Genomic DNA, 18198 nt, shown 5'->3' with positions numbered 1-18198 from the left:
TGGCTGAGTGGCTCAGGCAGTTAAGCATCTGCCTTCGACTCAGGTCATGATCCCAAGGTCCAGGGATTGAGTCCCACGTTAGGCTCCTTACTCAGTGAGGAACCTGCTTCTCCCTCTGCACGTGGCTCTCCCTGCTTGTGCTCTCTCTTGCTCTCTCTGACAAATCTTTTAAAATTTTTTCAAAAATCATCACATTCCACAGTGCTATTCATTTACCTACTTGAAAGCTCGACTTCAAGAAAAAAGTGGGGAGGGCTTAATTGCATGTGGAAAGGTGACCAAGTCACTAGTTTTTAGTCCCCTTCTCTTTAGCACTTGACACTGACTCAGAGAAAACATCTCCTTCCCTTGGCTTCTTTGAGACTCCCTTCCTGAACCTTCTCTTTTCCACTTCTGTCTCCTTTGTAGCATTTTCTTCCGCCAGTCTCCAAAATGCTGGGCTCCCTTACTGGTCCTGCCTTGGACTCTCCTCTCTTCACTCTCCCTGGGAGAGATACTCTCCCTGCAAGATCTCGACTCCGTGTTGTCCTCTCCACCCAGGGTCAAGTCCTCTCCAACCTACGTGTGCAGCCCACACTTCCTGCCTGAGTCCTAATTTGTACACCTGAGTGTCACCTGAGTGTCACAAGCTCATTCCATTCCTGAAGCGCCTCTACTTCCCTGTGTCCAGAACGACTGTAGCAGCCTCAGAGGGCTCCTGTCTTTTCCTCTCAGCCTCTGCTTCTGATCAGGACCAAGGTCTGGAGAGTTCTGCCTCCTTGTTGCCTATCCAGCCACACTGCCACGGTCTCGGTTTAGAGCCTTGCTATTCCACTCCTACCTAGACTCTGCCGGTAGCTGCTTGTTTCCCATGCACATCCCACCCTCTCCATTCACCATCCACAGAGCTGCCACAGTGCCCTTGCTAAAGCACGTGCCCCCTTCCTCACTCGGCATTCCTCTGTGACTCCATTACCTACATGATACGTCCCGGCCATCCCCTCCAGTCTCATTCCACTGCTCCTTCACTGTGCCTCATCTCTATTGAACCATCTCTAATTCCTAGAAACATCTAGGCTGGTTTTTCTTTTTTTTATTTTATTTTATTAGAAATAAAAACTTTATTTTTTAGAGCTCACAAAACTTTATTTTTTAGAGCACTTTTAGGTTCACAGCAAATTTGAGCAGAAAGAGTTCCTATAAACCTTCTGTCTGCCCCTCCCCACTCCAACCCTGCCAACACAGCCTCCCTCACTACTGGTGAGAGTGGTACATTTGTTAGAATTGAACCTATGTTGACACATCTTTATCACCCAAAGTCCACAGTTTACACTAGGGTTCTCTTGGTGTTATACATTCTATGGGTTTGGACAAATGTATAATTACATGTATTCACCACTATAGAATCAAACAGAATAGTTTCATTGTCGGAGGATTTCAAAATCCTCTAGGCTCTTCCTATTCATCCCTCCCTCCCTGCTAACCCCTGGCAACCACTGATCTTTTTGCTGTCTCCATAGTTTTGCCTTTTCCAGGATGTCAGATAGTTGAATTTACACGGTATTTAGCCTTTCCAAATTGGTTCCTTTTCCTTAGTAAAATGCATTTAAGTTTCCTCCATGTCTTCATGGCTGAATAGATCACTTTTTTTAGTGCTGAATGATTATCCATTGTCTGGATGTACCAGGGTTCATTTATCCATTCACCTACTGAAGGACATCTTAGTTGCTTTGAAGATTTGGCAATTGTAAATAAAGCTGCTGTAAACATCTGTGTGCATCTCTTCGCATGGACATAGTTTTCAATTCTGTCAGATAAATACCCAAAGAAGCATGAAGAATGGATCATATGGTAAGAGAAATGTTTAGTTTTATAGGAAACTGCCAAACTTTCCCAAAACGGCTGTAGCATTTTGCATTCCCACCAGTAATGAATGAGTGTTCCTGTTATATACCACACCCTCACCAGCCTTTGGTGGTGTCAGTGTTCCAGATCTGGGCCATTCTAAGAGTTATGTAGTGAAATCTCCTTGTTGTCTTAATTTACAATTCCCTGTGACAGATGATGTTGAACATCGTTTCATATGCTTGCTTCCCATCTCTGTAGCTTCTTCTCTGAGGTGCCCATTCAGGTCTTTGGCCCACTTTGTAATCAGGTTGTTCATTTTCTTACTGTTGGTTATTAAGAGTTCTTTGTATATTTTGGATAACAGTTCATTGATTGATTGATTGATTCATTCATTCATTCATTCATTCATTCATTCATATATGCTCTACACAGAGTAGAGTCCAATGCAGGGCTTGAACTCATGACCCTGAGATCAAGACCCAAGCTGATACCAAGAGTCAGATGTTTAACCGACCAAGCAACCCAGGCACCCCCAGATGTATCTTTTAGAAACATTTTCTCCCACTCAGTGGTTTTTCTGCATTCTCTTGACCTTGCTTTCTGTACTACAGAAATTTTACATTTTAATAAAGTCTAGCTTCTCAGTTGGTGTCTCTCATAGATCATGCCTCTGGTGTACACAGAGTCCTCAATGTACCCGGGTCATCTAAATACTCTCATATGTTATCTTCTAGGAGTTGTATAATTGTGTGTTATACATTTAGGTGTAGGATCTGATTTTTCTGAAGTGTGTAAGGTCTGTGTTTAGATTCCTTTTTTTTTGCATGTGGATGTCTGGTTATTTCAACACCATTTTTTGAGAAAATTCTCACTTTATTGTATTGTCTTTGCCCCTGTGTCGGAGACCAGCTGCCTATATTCATATGGGTCTATTTCTGGCCTCTCTGTTGATTCTGCTGGTCGTTTCTCTTATTCTTTTGCCAATACCACACTGTTTTGATCACTGCAGCTTTCTACTGAGTCTTGAAGTCAGGTGGTGTCAGTTTTCTGACTCTGCGCTTCTTCAATACTGTGTTGGCGAATCTGGACCCTTTGCCTCTCCATATAAATTTTCGAATCAGGGACAGCTGGCTGGCTCAGTCAGTAAAGCATATGACTCTTGGTTTTGGGGTGGCAGGTTCAAGCCCCACACTGGATGCAGAGGTTACTTTAAAAAAAAAAATCTTAACAAAACTTTGGAATCAATTTGCCAATGTCCACAAAATAACTTGCTGACATTTTGGTTGGGGTTATGTGGACTCTGTAGATCAAGTTGCATCTGGGTTGCTGTTAGTTTGAAGTTATAATTCCTATCCCATGATAATATTTGTGAACTTTGGTATGTCCTTTCTATTGCTCAGTTTGAATTCCAGCTTAGTAGTGCACATTCCTCCAACATGACACATGTCCTTTAGGCTTTCTTAATAACACCAACTGACAAGCCTCCAGACACCATGTTGAAGACATATTTCATCACTCATTTTTTTCCAGAATAATGACTTTATTATTTTTGTCAAAGTGATACATTCTTCTTACACAGAATTGAAGATAATTCACATGATCATATGCAAATATCCACCCAGAGATAATTAATAACATTAGATGAACAGTATTCAAGGCATCCCTAGGATGCTTCTAGCTAGGTGAGACAGAAATGCTTTTATTAAAATGGAACTAGCCATGCTATTTAAAGAATAAAAACAATTTTATGTGAATCTAACAGAAGAAAAAGAAACTGAAGTTCATTTCTTCTCCACAAAAGAATGTTAGTTCCTAAAAGGTCTCTCTGAAGTTAAGATTATGAGAAACATCAAGAAACCATAATGATGTGTTGGGTGCCTGGGTGGCCTAGTTGGTTAAGCAGCTGCCCTCAGCTCTGGTCATGACCCAGGGTCCTGGGATCGAGTCCTGCATTGGGCTTCCTGCTCCATGGAGAGCCTGCTTCTCCCTCTCCTTCTGCCTGCCATTCTGCCTACTTGTGCTCTCTATCTCTGTCAAATAAATAAAATCTTTAGAAAAAAAAAAGTTTGAATCTTAAAAAAAAAAACTATAATGATTTTTTAAAAGATTTTTTTATTTATTTCTCAGAGATGGAGAGAGCATAAGCTGAGGGAGCATCAGGCAGAGGGAGAAGCAGGCTCCCCACTGAGTAGGGATCCTCATGTAGGACTTGATCCCAGGACCCTGGGACCACGACACAAGCTGAAGGCAGATGCCCAACCGACTGAGCCACGCAGGCATCCCAAGAAACTGGAATGATTTTTAGTAAGATTTTCTAATTGGGCTCCATGCTCAGTGGGGAGTCTGAGGATTCTCTCTCCCCCTCTCCCTCTGACCTTCCCCCTGCTCACATCTCTCTCTCTCTCTAAAGATAAATAAATAAAATATTTTTTTAAAAATATTTCTTTTTCAATGGCATGGCTCAAGGCTCTGAAGATGAGCAAATCGCTTATCTCACGCTTGCCTTTTCTCACCTTCTCCCTTCCTCTGCTTCTCCTAATTTGTGTTAATCTGTGTGTATATTGATATTCTCAAAGTCTACACATTGCCCTCTGCTCTGAAACGAATTCACAGTTATGTAGCATTCATCTTATACTGAAGCTGATTTGTGACTCACTAGTAGTACGTTCACTGTCATTTTTTCATCCTTGAATTGTTTTCAAACTCTTAATTGGCTACATTTCATCATAAAGTTCCTCAAGGATGGCTCACGAAGGCTGTATTTTCTGTGTTTGAGAATGTTTCTGTGGTTTTTATACTCGAATGCAACTTGGCTGAGTAAAATATTCTTGCATCACACTTTCTTTTGCTTGGAACTTGGGGACACCTCGCCACGGGCATGTAGCAGCATTGACTGTTGGTAGGGACAAGATGGGCCAGTGTCAGAGTCCCCCTTAAAATGAAGGTGATGTTCTTCCTCCTTTAAAATTTGTCTGCCTGAAGAAGTCTAGCTTTCTGGTTCTTTGTCAGTTTTTCCTGAAATAGTGTGCTCTTTTGAGTTGCATTTCCATTCTTTTGGGGGAAGATGCCTTGTATTTTTTTTTCTTCCAGTTTTATTGAGAAATAATCGAACTGCATCACGTATACATTTAAGGTGTCCAGCATGACGGTTTGATTTACAGATATTGTGAAATGATTACTACAGTAAGTTTAGTTCACATCCGTCTATCTCGTGTAGATACAAGAAGAAAAAAAAATTCTCCTTGTGATGAGAACTCTTCACGTCTAGTCTCTTCACAACTTGTATGTGTTCTTTATGAATACTTTTTCTTTTCCATTTGTGGGGTTTTCCATTTCAAACTCTGTGTTTATTCCTTTGTTTCACGGTCTTGATCTTTTACAACTATGGTGTTCTCTCTGTTTAATACTTTTTTTTTTCATTTCCCATTAATTCTCTCAAGCCTTCCCTCTAGATCCATTTTTTTTTCAGCCATATCCACTTTCTTGTTATTTCTGATGCATTAGTTTTATGAAAGTGCACTCAGTTTGTTCTCTTATCTCATTCTATCATTTCCTCTTTGCTTTCTTTCTTGAAATCATGTTGTTATTTAATTTTTCTATAGCTCAGCATGCTCTAGGGACTTTTTCTTTTTTTTTTTTTTAAAGATTTTATTTATTTATTTGACAGATCACAAGTAGGCAGAGAGGAGGAAGAGAGAGAGGAAGGGAAGCAGGCTCCCTGCTGAGCAGAGAGCCCGATGCGGGGCTTGATCCTAGGACCCTGGGATCATGACCTGAGCTGAAGCCAGAGACTTTAACCCACTGAGCCACCCAGGCGCCCCCTTTTTTCTGTTCTTTAGATGACATTTTCTTCTAGACTTGGTTTTCATCAGTTATATATGCATGTTCCTCTCTTTCATTTTTTTCCCCATGTATTTGTGTAGCTACCATACCTTTTTTTTTTTTCAATGTTTTGTGCTTAAAGTAGCTGCCCTGGCCAGGAAATCTTTTCTTTGTACTCTGGGTATATTCTCAATTCCAACAGCATCTGTACCCACTGCTAAAATTAACAAATGTTAACATTTTATCATATATTGGAGCGCCTGGGTGGCTCAGTGGTTCAAGCCTCTGCCTTCAGCTCAGGTCATGATCTCAGGGTCCTGGGATCGAGCCCTGCGTCGGGCCCTCTGCTCAGCGGGGAGCCGGCTTCCCCCTCTCTCTCTGCCTGCCTCTCTGCCTACTTGTGATCTCTCTCTGTCAAATAAATAAATAAAATCTTAAAAAAAATTTTTTTGTCATATATTAACCAAGTAGTGATCTACACAACCATTTAGTACTTGCTACAAAAGCCCCATTTTTACTCTTTCATCACTGAGGACTCTTCTCACCAGCTAGAGCTGAGACAGACTCTCCTTCCCTTCCTGACCTCAAGTTTTCTTTACTCTGTCCTAATCAGAACTCATATTTTCTTAACTACCTACCATATTCCATTTTCTTTTGTTTAAAGAGGAAAAAAAAAAGAATCTTGGGGCGCCTGAGTGGCTTAGTTCATTAAGTGTCTGCCTTCGGCTCAGGTCATGATCCCAGAGTCCTGGGATGGAGCCCTCAATTGGGCTCCCTGCTCAGCAGGGGGTCTGCTCTCCCACCCCCACACCTCTCTACCATGGATGCTCACTCTCTCTGTCTCAAATAAATAAACAAAATTTTTTAAATAAGAATCTTATTTTCCACCCACTCCCCAAGAGAAAGTATTGAAAAACGATGCTAGCAAAAATCTAGTAAATATAAAAAAATACAGCAAGAATACTTGGGTTCCCACATGATGTGTCTCCAGAAGAGAAGTGTGAGCCTTTAAACAGGCATTCCTGGTTATAGGCGTTGGTCTTTTGGCAGAGCCTGGGGAAGCCTCCACGGCAGTGACGCTAGGAGCTGAGGGCTAGGCCAGCGCTGTGGTGGTTGGTCCTCTCACCTCCAGTTTCCTTTTCAGGCCTCCAGGAAGCCAGCCAGTCCTGCCCCTCACTCCTGGTGAACGCCGGCCTTACCCACACACGCCTCCATTCCACAGCTGCGTCCACACTAAGCTGCAAGGGGAGTGCAGACAGCTGGGAACTGAGTGGACTGCAGTTGCCAGCAAAAACCAGGCTGTGAGCTCCCTGAGGGCAGGCTCTTCATGAGCATTTCCTGATGGATGCTGCAGAGTGAAAAATTCTCCTGGAGAAGGTGAGGCCCCAAGCAAGTCTCTCACAGGTATGAATGACTTCTGTATGTGAAGGAGGGGCAGGAAGATAGACATTCCAGCATGAGATGGGAACCTGACATGGAAAATGAAGGCACAGAGGTGGGAACAGCAGGATGTGTGCAGAGGATCAGAAGGAGGTTGGCAAACACAGTGTCATAGGGTAGGCCGGGTCATGGGGGCCTAGGTCCAAGCAGAGGAGTTGAGCTCTGATGGGACAGGTGGTAGGAGCCATTGGGTTCCTGAGAAGGAAAGACAGAAGGGAAAGTGGTGTTTGAGGATCATCAGCCTTTGATTTACTTTTGGATTTGATTTTTACTTTGATTTACATTTAGCTATTTAAACTTCAATTAATGAATATAAAACATGCAGTTCTTTAATCACACCAGGCCCATTTCAAGTGCTTGATAACCACATGCTGTTAGTGGCCACTGTTTTGAACAGTGCGGATGAAGAACACATCCACAGAGTCCTTCGGACAGTGCTAGTGTTAAAACATACAAACTGTATTCATGTGTGTAGATACGGAGTGTTTAGCAAAAGTACAGTGGAAATCATGCAAATAGCAAACAACACATTCAGACCAAGGTTATGTCTAGTAGGGTGAGAGTGCTTGCGTACAGAAAAGGGACGCTGGGGGCTTCCATGTTTTATCTCTGGAGCCAGATATTATTATCTGTACTTTAATTTATTATCTTTTCTATTACCCAGATGTGGGTAGTGGCTGTTGTGTTGGATAACCTGGGTCAGATCCTGCTAAAATTTGTTTTTCTCTTTCTTCCTTCTACCCTTCTTTTTTCTTTCCTTCTCTTTCTCTTTCTTTCCTCCCTTCTTTCCTTCCTTCCTTTCTCTTCCTTTCCTTCCTTCATTCCCTTCCCTCCCTTCTTTCCTTTCCTTTTCCTTCCTTCCTTCCTTCCTTCCTTCCTTCCTTCCTTCCTTCCTTCCTTCCCTCCTCCCTCCCTCCCTCTTTTCCTTTCTTCCTTTTACCTTTATTATCTTTTTTATTATCTATACTTTTATTTTTATATCTATACTTTTATCTATGCTTTATTATCTATACTTTTACTATGACCACGTCATAGTAAAAATTTTTTTAAGATTTATTTTTTTTTTAAAGACTTTATTTATTTATTTGACAGAGAGAAATCACAAGTAGGCAGAGAGGCAGGCAGAGAGAGAGGAGGAAGCTGGCTCCCTGCTGAGCAGAAAGCCTGATGTGGGGCTCGAACCCAGGACCTGGGATCATGACCTGAGCCGAAGGCAGCGGCTTAACCCACTGAGCCACCCAGGCGCCCCAAGATTTATTTATTTATGTATTTATTTTAGAGAGAGAGAGCAGCAGGGCGGGGCAGAGGGAAAGAATGTCAAGCAGACTCCCTGCTGAGCACGGAGCCCATCACAGGGCTCCATTTCACCACCCTGATACTGACATCATGACCTGAGCAGAAACCAGTCGATGCTCAACCGTCTGAGCCACCCAGGCACCCCATAGTAAAACATTTCTAAAGGAGCTGGGCTGGACATTGGCACACTGAGATGGAGACTGAGCGTAGAACAGAGAGGAGACCAAAATGGCTGGGATTTCTTGCCCGGGAGACTGGGCGAAGGGGCTGGTTGTGGAGACATCTGACCTTCCTCATCCTGTATCCATACCATCCCATGTGGGCCATTCGGCTGTTCCCTTGTCATCACTGGGATCCTGGCTTCATGGATACTCTGCTCAGGTGCTCTTGGCTGTGGTTACCTAGCATCCTGCCAGCTATGATGGGGTCAGGCACAAATGCCTGCACAGGCTGGCCTCCCCCTGGTCACAGACACATATTGGGTGTCCCTCCCACTTGCCCAGCCACAACCCCCACCACTCTGACCACATACCCCTTCCCACAGGCTCCCCAACCCCAGCTCCAAAACCAAACCAGGACCCATACTCCTAAGGATGTTACCCAACCCTGGGTTCACCTCTAGGTGGGTGTTGAGCCCAAAGACACAACAACACCGAAGAGTGGGAAAAGGAAGGGTTTTATTTCCAACAAGTCAGGAGGACACCGGGGATCTTTCCAAAGCAGTATCTCTGCAAACAACAACACTGGGGGACATTTTTTTTTTTTTCATTTAATTTTTTTCATTTAAATTCAATGAATGAACATATAGTGTATTATTAGTTTCGGAGGTAGAACACAGAACACAACACTGGGGAAGTGTTAAGCTAAGGGTGCATCCATATTCATGAAGGGGCTTGCACAAAGGGGAATTCAGCATAGAACTGGGGTAAAAGTCATCCTAAGTCAACAGGTTTCAGTTGATTAAAGTCATGAGGATCAACAAGGGGCAGCACTGGTTTCTGAGTGCTTAAAGGGGTTCAGATCCATTCTGAAGGATTGCAGCAGGTCCATCTTCCCATCCGAAACAGTGCTGAGGGGCACCTGGGTGGCTCAGTGGGTTAAAGCCTCTGTCTTCGGCTCAGGTCACGATCCCAGGGTCCTGGGATCAAGCCCTGCATTGGACTCTCTGCTCAGCAGGGAGCCTGCTTCCCCGGCTCTCTCTCTGCCTGCCTCTCTGCCTACTTGTGATCTCTCTGTGTCAAATAAATAAATAAAAATCTTAAAAAACAAACAAACAAACAAACAAAAAACAGCGCTGAGAGTTTTACCCCTGATTTCTTGTCTCTACTATGGTTAGGCTATCTCCTAGCCTGGTAGGGGCTATTTGTTCTTATGTTCCTTTGTTCCCTTAAAAGCCTTAACTACTGAGGTCTGTTCTTCTGCAATTTCTACATATCCCAGGAAGTTCTGCAAGAAACATGCTTAGGCCAGTAGTGCTGGTAGGGCTTAGATCACAAAATGGCCGTGGGCCTAAAATGACTTCTCCCGCCGTGTCTCGTCTTCCGGGGACCCCTAGCCCTATCTGTCTATGAAGTACCTCCTTGAGGTATATCACTCTTCCTTTTTGAGGGGCATCAGGCCGAAGATCATTTTTCTGTAGCTGCTTCCTGCTGAGAATGGTTGTGTGGTCTCCCCAGCTGGAATAGTGAGACTCTCACTAAAGCTGGACAAGTTTTCAGCAGAACAAGCTGAAGTTGCATTTGTGACAAGGTCTCCTGGGAGTCTGAAGATGCACAGGCCAAACAACGGAAGTAGGACAGTAGTGTTAAGTGTTAACAGGGGTCCATCAAAGGTCATAACCAGGGGCGCCTGGGTGGCTCAGTGGGTTAAGCCACTGCCTTCGGCTCAGGTCATGATCTCAGGGTCCTGGGATCGAGTCCCGCATCGGGTTCTCTGCTCGGCAGAGATCCTGCTTCCCTCTCTCTCTCTCTGCCTGCCTCTCCATCTACTTGTGATCTCTCTCTGTCAAATAAATAAATAAAATCTTTAAAAAAAAAAAAAAAAAGGTCATAACCATGAAAACCATCCCCCAAATAGACAAAGATTGAGTCCCAGGGCCACGGCTCAGTTTTTTCCTAATATTTCTGTATTTCCTTTCTTTTTTTAAAATGTATTTATTTCTGAGAGAGAGAAAGAGAGAGCAGGTGGAGGAGGGGCAGAGGGAGAGAATTTTCAAGCAGACTCCCCACTGAGTGAGGAGCCCGATGCAGGGCTCAATCCCACAACCCGTAGGATCACGACCTGAGCTGAAACCAAGAGGCAGATGAGCAACGGAAGGAGCCACCCAGGCGCCCCTATTTCTGTATTTCCTTTTATGCCCTCTAGGCTTTCTTCAACTTGGTGAGAGGTATTGATGTGGAAATAACCTTCTTCTCCCTGGAGAGCACAAGGACCTCCTGCCTGGGCAGGGATGACATTGAGGGCCCTTCTATTTTGGGATACTACCTAAGCCAGAGAACGGAGGGCAGTTTTCTGGGGTTCTGTTGTCACTACTATTGCTTTCCAAGATTGTTGAATAAGAATGGATATATATTTCTGATGGACTTTTCTAATTCTGGGGTCTCAATGAACCAAGAAAGGGCCTTACAGATAGTATGACCAAGACCGTTCTGGTCTATTATGGGGTTGTTTGTGCTTAAGATACCATCCAAGTCCCTTTTAGCCCAGACCCCCCGACCAGACTCCTGACGCATTTAGGGCGGGGTCTATGCATGATCCCAAGTTAGGGATAGGGGCTGTTGATCCTAGGGAAGTCATGTTATAAACCTCCAGCAGAATAAAGACCACCATACAGGACCCTCTCTATTTTCATGGGAGGGTAAGCAAGAGATTTCTTCCACAGAGGAAGAAGTAACCAGTACCCTTTAGGATGATTGCTATGGGGTCCCCTTGGGCCCAGATCCAAGTATGATTATTTTCTGAAGATCAAGTATCAGTGTTTACAGCAGGGTCCCTGGGCTTCCAGAGATCTATACCCTCTGTTTTTGTTCCAGGCATAGAGTCATCTGCACAATGGACCGGGAAAACAAGTATGGGCTCAGCCGCAGATTAGGGTAGAGCATGAGCTAAGGGATTGGACACGAATGGGTGGAATTGGTCAGGTCATATTCAGGGAACCATATCCAAGCTGCCAAGGGTTACCAGACTCTAGATTCACTCCCATTTGGATTAGTTCTGATGAACTCTGCTTCCCATTTTCCAGAAGAATTGTATTTTTTATTACCCGAAGCAAGGCTTGCAGTAGCCTTATGTTTATATTTACTGGAACTAGAGAGTGGTCAGTGGGATTGTACTACATAACTGCAAAGGGAAGCTGGCAAGGTCCAGGTGATGGTTCCCATCTACATAGACTGCACATGCATATGGCAGCACCAAAAGGCAAGGTGTGTACCATTCCCACTGCTTCGTGCTAAGTTGCATCTGATTCTCCTGTCTAGGGAGGGGATCCCAGAGGCGGCCTCCCCTTTACTGAGGAAGTTATATAGTTATATCTATTGGCTTAACCTGAACACTTACAAAGATCTCTAGTAGGAGGGATATTTCTATATTTGGCTCATTCCCAGTGTGATTCTGTTGAGCACGCAACAACAAGAGGAAAGGTTAACTTTCTTTGCTAGGCTTTCTAGGACTGGCGAGAGAGGGCCTCTGTAGTTTCCAAGATGTTGTCCCATTAACAAAATAGGATGAAAGGAGTCATTTCCCATGAAGACTTAGGCTATAAACTTACCTATAGTTTTCTCTTAGGAACTGAAATCCCTTTGAAGAGGGGCTTGAGATTTTTCTGAAGAGGGGTTTGAGAACCAATACTGGTTCACAGCTGTAGCTTGCCTGGTCCCCTTCTCTGCTGCCTCATGGAGGCTCAGCTGCTCTTTTGATTCTGGGATGGTGGATGCAACTGAAGGGAAGAGTGAGTGGCCAGCGGAGCCAGATTAGACCCATTCCATAGGGGCTTAGTTGAGCTAAAGCTGTTCCTATTTTCCACGTCTTTACATTTACCCCGAGTCCTAGTTCATAAGGATGAACTGGAGACTGGAAGCTTAGGTTGGCATGGCGACCTGGTCTGGTCACAACACTGTACTATTTGCTTGTCAGCATTTTCTGTTTCCATATCTACTTCAGGCCAGGCCCTGTTCATCCCTGGGAATGGTCTCCCATTCATCATTTCAAAGTGACTGAGTCTTTTCTTTCTTTGGGTTGAAGCTATGGGGTATTTATTGGGTTTAGCCACGGTTCATGGGATTCTTGGCAGTTTGGCCAATGTCTTTTTCAAGGTCTGATTAGCCTGCTCGGTTTTGCCTGAAGACTTGCAGCCTTCCAGGCAACATGTGGTTTCCTTTTTTTGTTTTTTTTTTTTTTTTTTTTAAGATTTCATTTATTTATTTGAGAGACAGAGAATGAGAGAGAGCATGAGCTGAGGGAGAGGCAGAGGGAAAGGCAAACTCCCCACTGAGCAGGGAGCCTGATGTGAGACTCGATCCCAGAGCCCTGAGATCACGATCTGAGCCTAAGGCAGATGCTTAACCGACTGAGTCGCCCAGGGGTCCTGCAGTTTCCATTTTATACCCAAGGAGTGAGAAACTCCCACCAGCACCAGATAAAGGCTGGCCCCACTGTCACTTAGAATTGTTCCAGGTGGCCCCAGCCTAGTAATACTATTCTGTAGGAGGGCTTTAACTACTTCCCCAGTTTTTCCTCTTCTGCAAGAGAAAGCTTCAAGCCAAGCCAGTAAAAGTCAGCCAGGATCAGGAGACATTTGAAGCCACCTGATGCAGGAGGCATCCCAGCAAAATCTTCTTGCCCACTTCCCTCTATTGGGATCCCCAAGGCTACACAGCCCTCTTGAGAGGTGAGGCAGAAGGCCTAGTATTGACATTGTCTTTCTGGTGGTAAGCACACTGGCTCATGAGTCTCCTCTCCGTCAGAGATTAAGTGTCCTTACCACCTGACCTTGGGGCACCTGGGTGGCTCAGTCATTAAGCATCTGCCTTCTGCTCAGTTCACAATCCCAGGGTCTTGGGATCGTGGGCTGGCATCAGGATCCCTGCTCAGTGGGAAGCCTGCTATTCCCTCTCCCAACTCCCCTGCTTGTATTCCCTCTTAAAAAAAAAAAAAAAAAAACCCTGACCTCTGTCTTAGATATCTGGGTCTTTGTCTTTTTTTTTTTTTTTTTTTTTTTTAAGGATTGATTGAATTTTTTTTTTTAATTTTTTTATTTTTTCAGCATAACAGTATTCATTATTTTTGCACCACACCCAGTGCTCCATGCAATCTGTGCCCTCTACAATACCCACCACCTGGTGCCCCCAACCTCCCACCCCCCACCCCTTCAAAATTCTCAGATCGTTTTTCAGAGTCCATAGTCTCTCATGGTTCACCTCCCCTTCCAATTTCCCTCAACTCCCTTCTCCTCTCCATCTCCCCTTGTCCTCCATGCTATTTGTTATGCTCCACAAATAAGTGAAACCATATGATAATTGACTCTCTCTTGGGTATTCATCCTTTCTTTCTTTCTTTTTTTTTTTTTTTTTTACAGCTTTATAAACATATATTTTTATCCCCAGGGGTACAGGTCTGCGAATCGCCAGGTTTACACACTTCACAACACTCACCATAGCACATACCCTCCCCAATATCCATAACCCCACCCCCCTCTCCCAACCCCCTCCCCCCATCAACCCTCAGTTTGTTTTGTGAGATTAAGAGTCACTTATGGTTTGTCTCCCTCCCAATCCCATCTTGTTTCATTTACTCTTCTCCTACCCCCTCAACCCCCCATGTTGCATCTCCTCTCCCTCATATCAGGGAGATCATATGATAGTTGTCTTTCTCAGATTGACTTATTTCGCTAAGCATGATACCCTCTAGTTCCATCCACGTCGTCGCAAATGGCAAGATTTCATTTCTTTTGATGGCTGCATAGTATTCCATTGTGTATATATACCACATCTTCTTTATCCATTCGTCTGTAGATGGACATCTAGGTTCTTTCCATAGTTTGGCTATTGTAGACATTGCTGCTATAAACATTCGGGTACACGTGCCCCTTCGGATCACTACGTTTGTATCTTTAGGGTAAATACCCAGCAGTGCAATTGCTGGGTCATAGGGTAGTTCTATTTTCAACATTTTGAGGAACCTCCATGCTGTTTTCCAGAGTGGTTGCACCAGCTTGCATTCCCACCAACAGTGTAGGAGGGTTCCCCTTTCTCCGCATCCTCGCCAGCATCTGTCATTTCCTGACTTGTTCATTTTAGCCATTCTGACTGGTGTGAGGTGATATCTCATTGTGGTTTTGATTTGTATTTCCCTGATGCCGAGTGATATGGAGCACTTTTTCATGTGTCTGTTGGCCATCTGGATGTCTTCTTTGCAGAAATGTCTGTTCATGTCCTCTGCCCATTTCTTGATTGGATTATTTGTTCTTTGGGTGTTGAGTTTGCTAAGTTCTTTATAGATTTTGGACACTAGCCCTTTATCTGATATGTCATTTGCAAATATCTTCTCCCATTCTGTCAGTTGTCTTTTGGTTTTGTTCACTGTTTCCTTTGCTGTGCAAAAGCTTTTGATCTTGATAAAATCCCAAAAGTTCATTTTTGCCCTTGCTTCCCTTGCCTTTGGTGATGTTCCTAGGAAGATGTTGCTGCGGCTGAGGTCGAAGAGGTTGCTGCCTGTGTTCTCCTCGAGGATTTTGATGGATTCCTTTCTCACATTGAGATCCTTCATCCATTTTGAGTCTATTTTCGTGTGTGGTGTAAGGAAATGATCCAATTTCATTTTTCTGCATGTGGCTGTCCAATTTTCCCAACACCATTTGTTGAAGAGGCTGTCTTTGTTCCATTGGACATTCTTTCCTGCTTTGTCGAAGATGAGTTGACCATAGAGTTGAGGGTCTATTTCTGGGCTCTCTATTCTGTTCCATTGATCTATGTGTCTGTTTTTGTGCCAGTACCATGCTGTCTTGATAATGACAGCTTTGTAATAGAGCTTGAAGTCCGGAATTGTGATGCCACCAACTTTGGCTTTCTTTTTCAATATTCCTTTGGCTATTCGAGGTCTTTTCTGGTTCCATATAAATTTTAGGATTATTTGTTCCATTTCTTTGAAAAAAATGGATGGTACTTTGATAGGAATTGCATTAAATGTGTAGATTGCTTTAGGTAGCATAGACATTTTCACAATATTTATTCTTCCAATCCAGGAGCATGGAACATTTTTCCATTTCTTTGTGTCTTCCTCAATTTCTTTCATGAGTACTTTATAGTTTTTGGAGTATAGATTCTTAGTCCCTTTGGTTAGGTTTATTCCTAGGTATCTTATAGTTTTGGGTGCAATTGCAAATGGGATGGACTCCTTAATTTCTCTTTCTTCTGTCTTGTTGTTGGTGTAGAGAAATGCAACTGATTTCTGTGCATTGATTTTATATCCTGACACTTTACTGAATTCCTGTACAAGTTCTAGCAGTTTTGGAGTGGAGTCTTTTGGTTTTTCCACATATAGTATCATATCATCTGCGAAGAGTGATAGTTTGACTTCTTCTTGGCTGATTTGGATGCCTTTAATTTCCTTTTGTTGTCTGATTGCTGAGGCTAGGACTTCTAGTACTATGTTGAATAGCAGTGGTGATAACGGACATCCCTGCCGTGTTCCTGACCTTAGCGGAAAAGCTTTCAGTTTTTCTCCATTGAGAATGATATTTGCGGTGGGTTTGTCATAGATGGCTTTGATAATATTGAGGTATGTGCCCTCTATCCCTACACTTTGAAGAGTTTTGATCAGGAAGGGATGCTGTACTTTGTCAAATGCTTTTTCAGCATCTATGGAGAGTATCATATGGTTCTTGTTCTTTCTTTTATTAATGTGTTGTATCACATTGATTGATTTGCGGATGTTGAACCAGCCTTGCAGCCCTGGAATAAATCCCACTTGGTCGTGGTGAATAATCCTTTTAATGTACTGTTGAATCCTATTGGCTAGTATTTTGGCGAGAATTTTTGCATCTGTGTTCATCAAGGATATTGGTCTGTAGTTCTCTTTTTTGTTGGGATCCTTGTCTGGTTTTGGGATCAAGGTGATGCTGGCCTCATAAAATGAGTTCGGAAGTTTTCCTTCTATTTCTATTTTTTTGAACAGTTTCAGGAGAATAGGAATTAGTTCTTCTTTAAATGTTTGGTAGAATTCCCCCGGGAAGCCGTCTGGCCCTGGGCTTTTGTTTGTTTGGAGATTTTTGATGACTGTTTCAATCTCCTTACTGGTTATGGGTCTGTTCAGGCTTTCTATTTCTTCCTGGTTCAGTTGTGGTAGTTTATATGTCTCTAGGAATGCATCCATTTCTTCCAGATTGTCAAATTTGTTGGCGTAGAGTTGCTCATAGTATGTTCTTATAATTGTCTGTATTTCTTTGGTGTTCGTTGTGATCTCTCCTCTTTCATTCATGATTTTATTTATTTGGGTCCTTTCTCTTTTCTTTTTGATAAGTCTGGCCAGGGGTTTATCAATCTTATTAATTCTTTCAAAGAACAAGCTCCTAGTTTCGTTGATTTGTTCTATTGTTTTTTTTTTATTTCTATTTCATTGATTTCTGCTCTGATCTTTATGATTTCTCTTCTCCTGCTGGGTTTAGGGTTTCTTTCTTGTTCTTTCTCCAGCTCCTTTAGGTGTAGGGTTAGGTTGTGTACCTGAGATCTTTCTTGTTTCTTGAGAAAGGCTTGTACCGCTATATATTTTCCTCTCAGGACTGCCTTTGTTGTGTCCCACAAATTCTGAACCGTTGTGTTTTCATTATCATTTGTTTCCATAAATTTTTTCAATTCTTCTTTAATTTCCTGGTTGACCCATTCATTCTTTAGAAGGATGCTGTTTAGTCTCCATGTATTTGGGTTCTTTCCAAATTTCCTCTTGTGATTGAGTTCTAGCTTTAGAGCATTGTGGTCTGAAAATATGCAGGGAATGATCCCAATCTTTTGATACCGGTTGAGACTTGATTTAGGACCAAGAATGTGATCTATTCTGGAGAATGTTCCATGTGCACTAGAGAAAAATGTGTATTCTGTTGCTTTGGGATGAAATGTTCTGAATAGATCTGTGATGTCGATCTGGTCCAGTGTGTCATTTAAGGCCTTGATTTCCTTGTTGATCTTTTGCTTGGATGATCTGTCCATTTCAGTGAGGGGAGTGTTAAAATCCCCTACTATTATTGTATTCTTGTCGATGTGTTTCTTTGATTTTGTTATTAATTGGTTTATATAGTTGGCTGCTCCCACGTTAGGGGCATAGATATTTAAAATTGTTAGATCTTCTTGTTGGACAGTTCCTTTGAGTATGATATAGTGTCCTTCCTCATCTCTTATTATAGTCTTTGGCTTAAAATCTAATTGATCTGATATAAGGATTGCCACTCCTGCTTTCTTCTGATGTCCATTAGCATGGTAAATTCTTTTCCACCCCCTCACTTTAAACCTGGAGGTGTCTTCGGGTTTAAGATGAGTTTCTTGTAGGCAACATATAGATGGGTTTTGTTTTTTTATCCATTCTGATACCCTGTGTCTTTTGATTGGGGCATTTAGCCCATTAACATTCAGGGTAAGTATTGAGAGATATGAATTTAGTGCCATTGTATTGCCTGTAAGGTGACTGTTATTGTATATTGTCTCTGTTTCTTTCTGATCTACTACTTTTAGGGTCTCTCTTTGCTTAGAGGACCCCTTTCAATATTTCCTGTAGAGCTGGTTTGGTATTTGCAAATTCTTTCAGTTTTTGTTTGTCCTGGAAGCTTTT

Source organism: Lutra lutra, chromosome 6, assembly GCF_902655055.1.
Source record: "Lutra lutra chromosome 6, mLutLut1.2, whole genome shotgun sequence".
Taxonomy (NCBI): Eukaryota; Metazoa; Chordata; class Mammalia; order Carnivora; family Mustelidae; genus Lutra; species Lutra lutra.
This window is presented reverse-complemented; position numbering follows the sequence as displayed.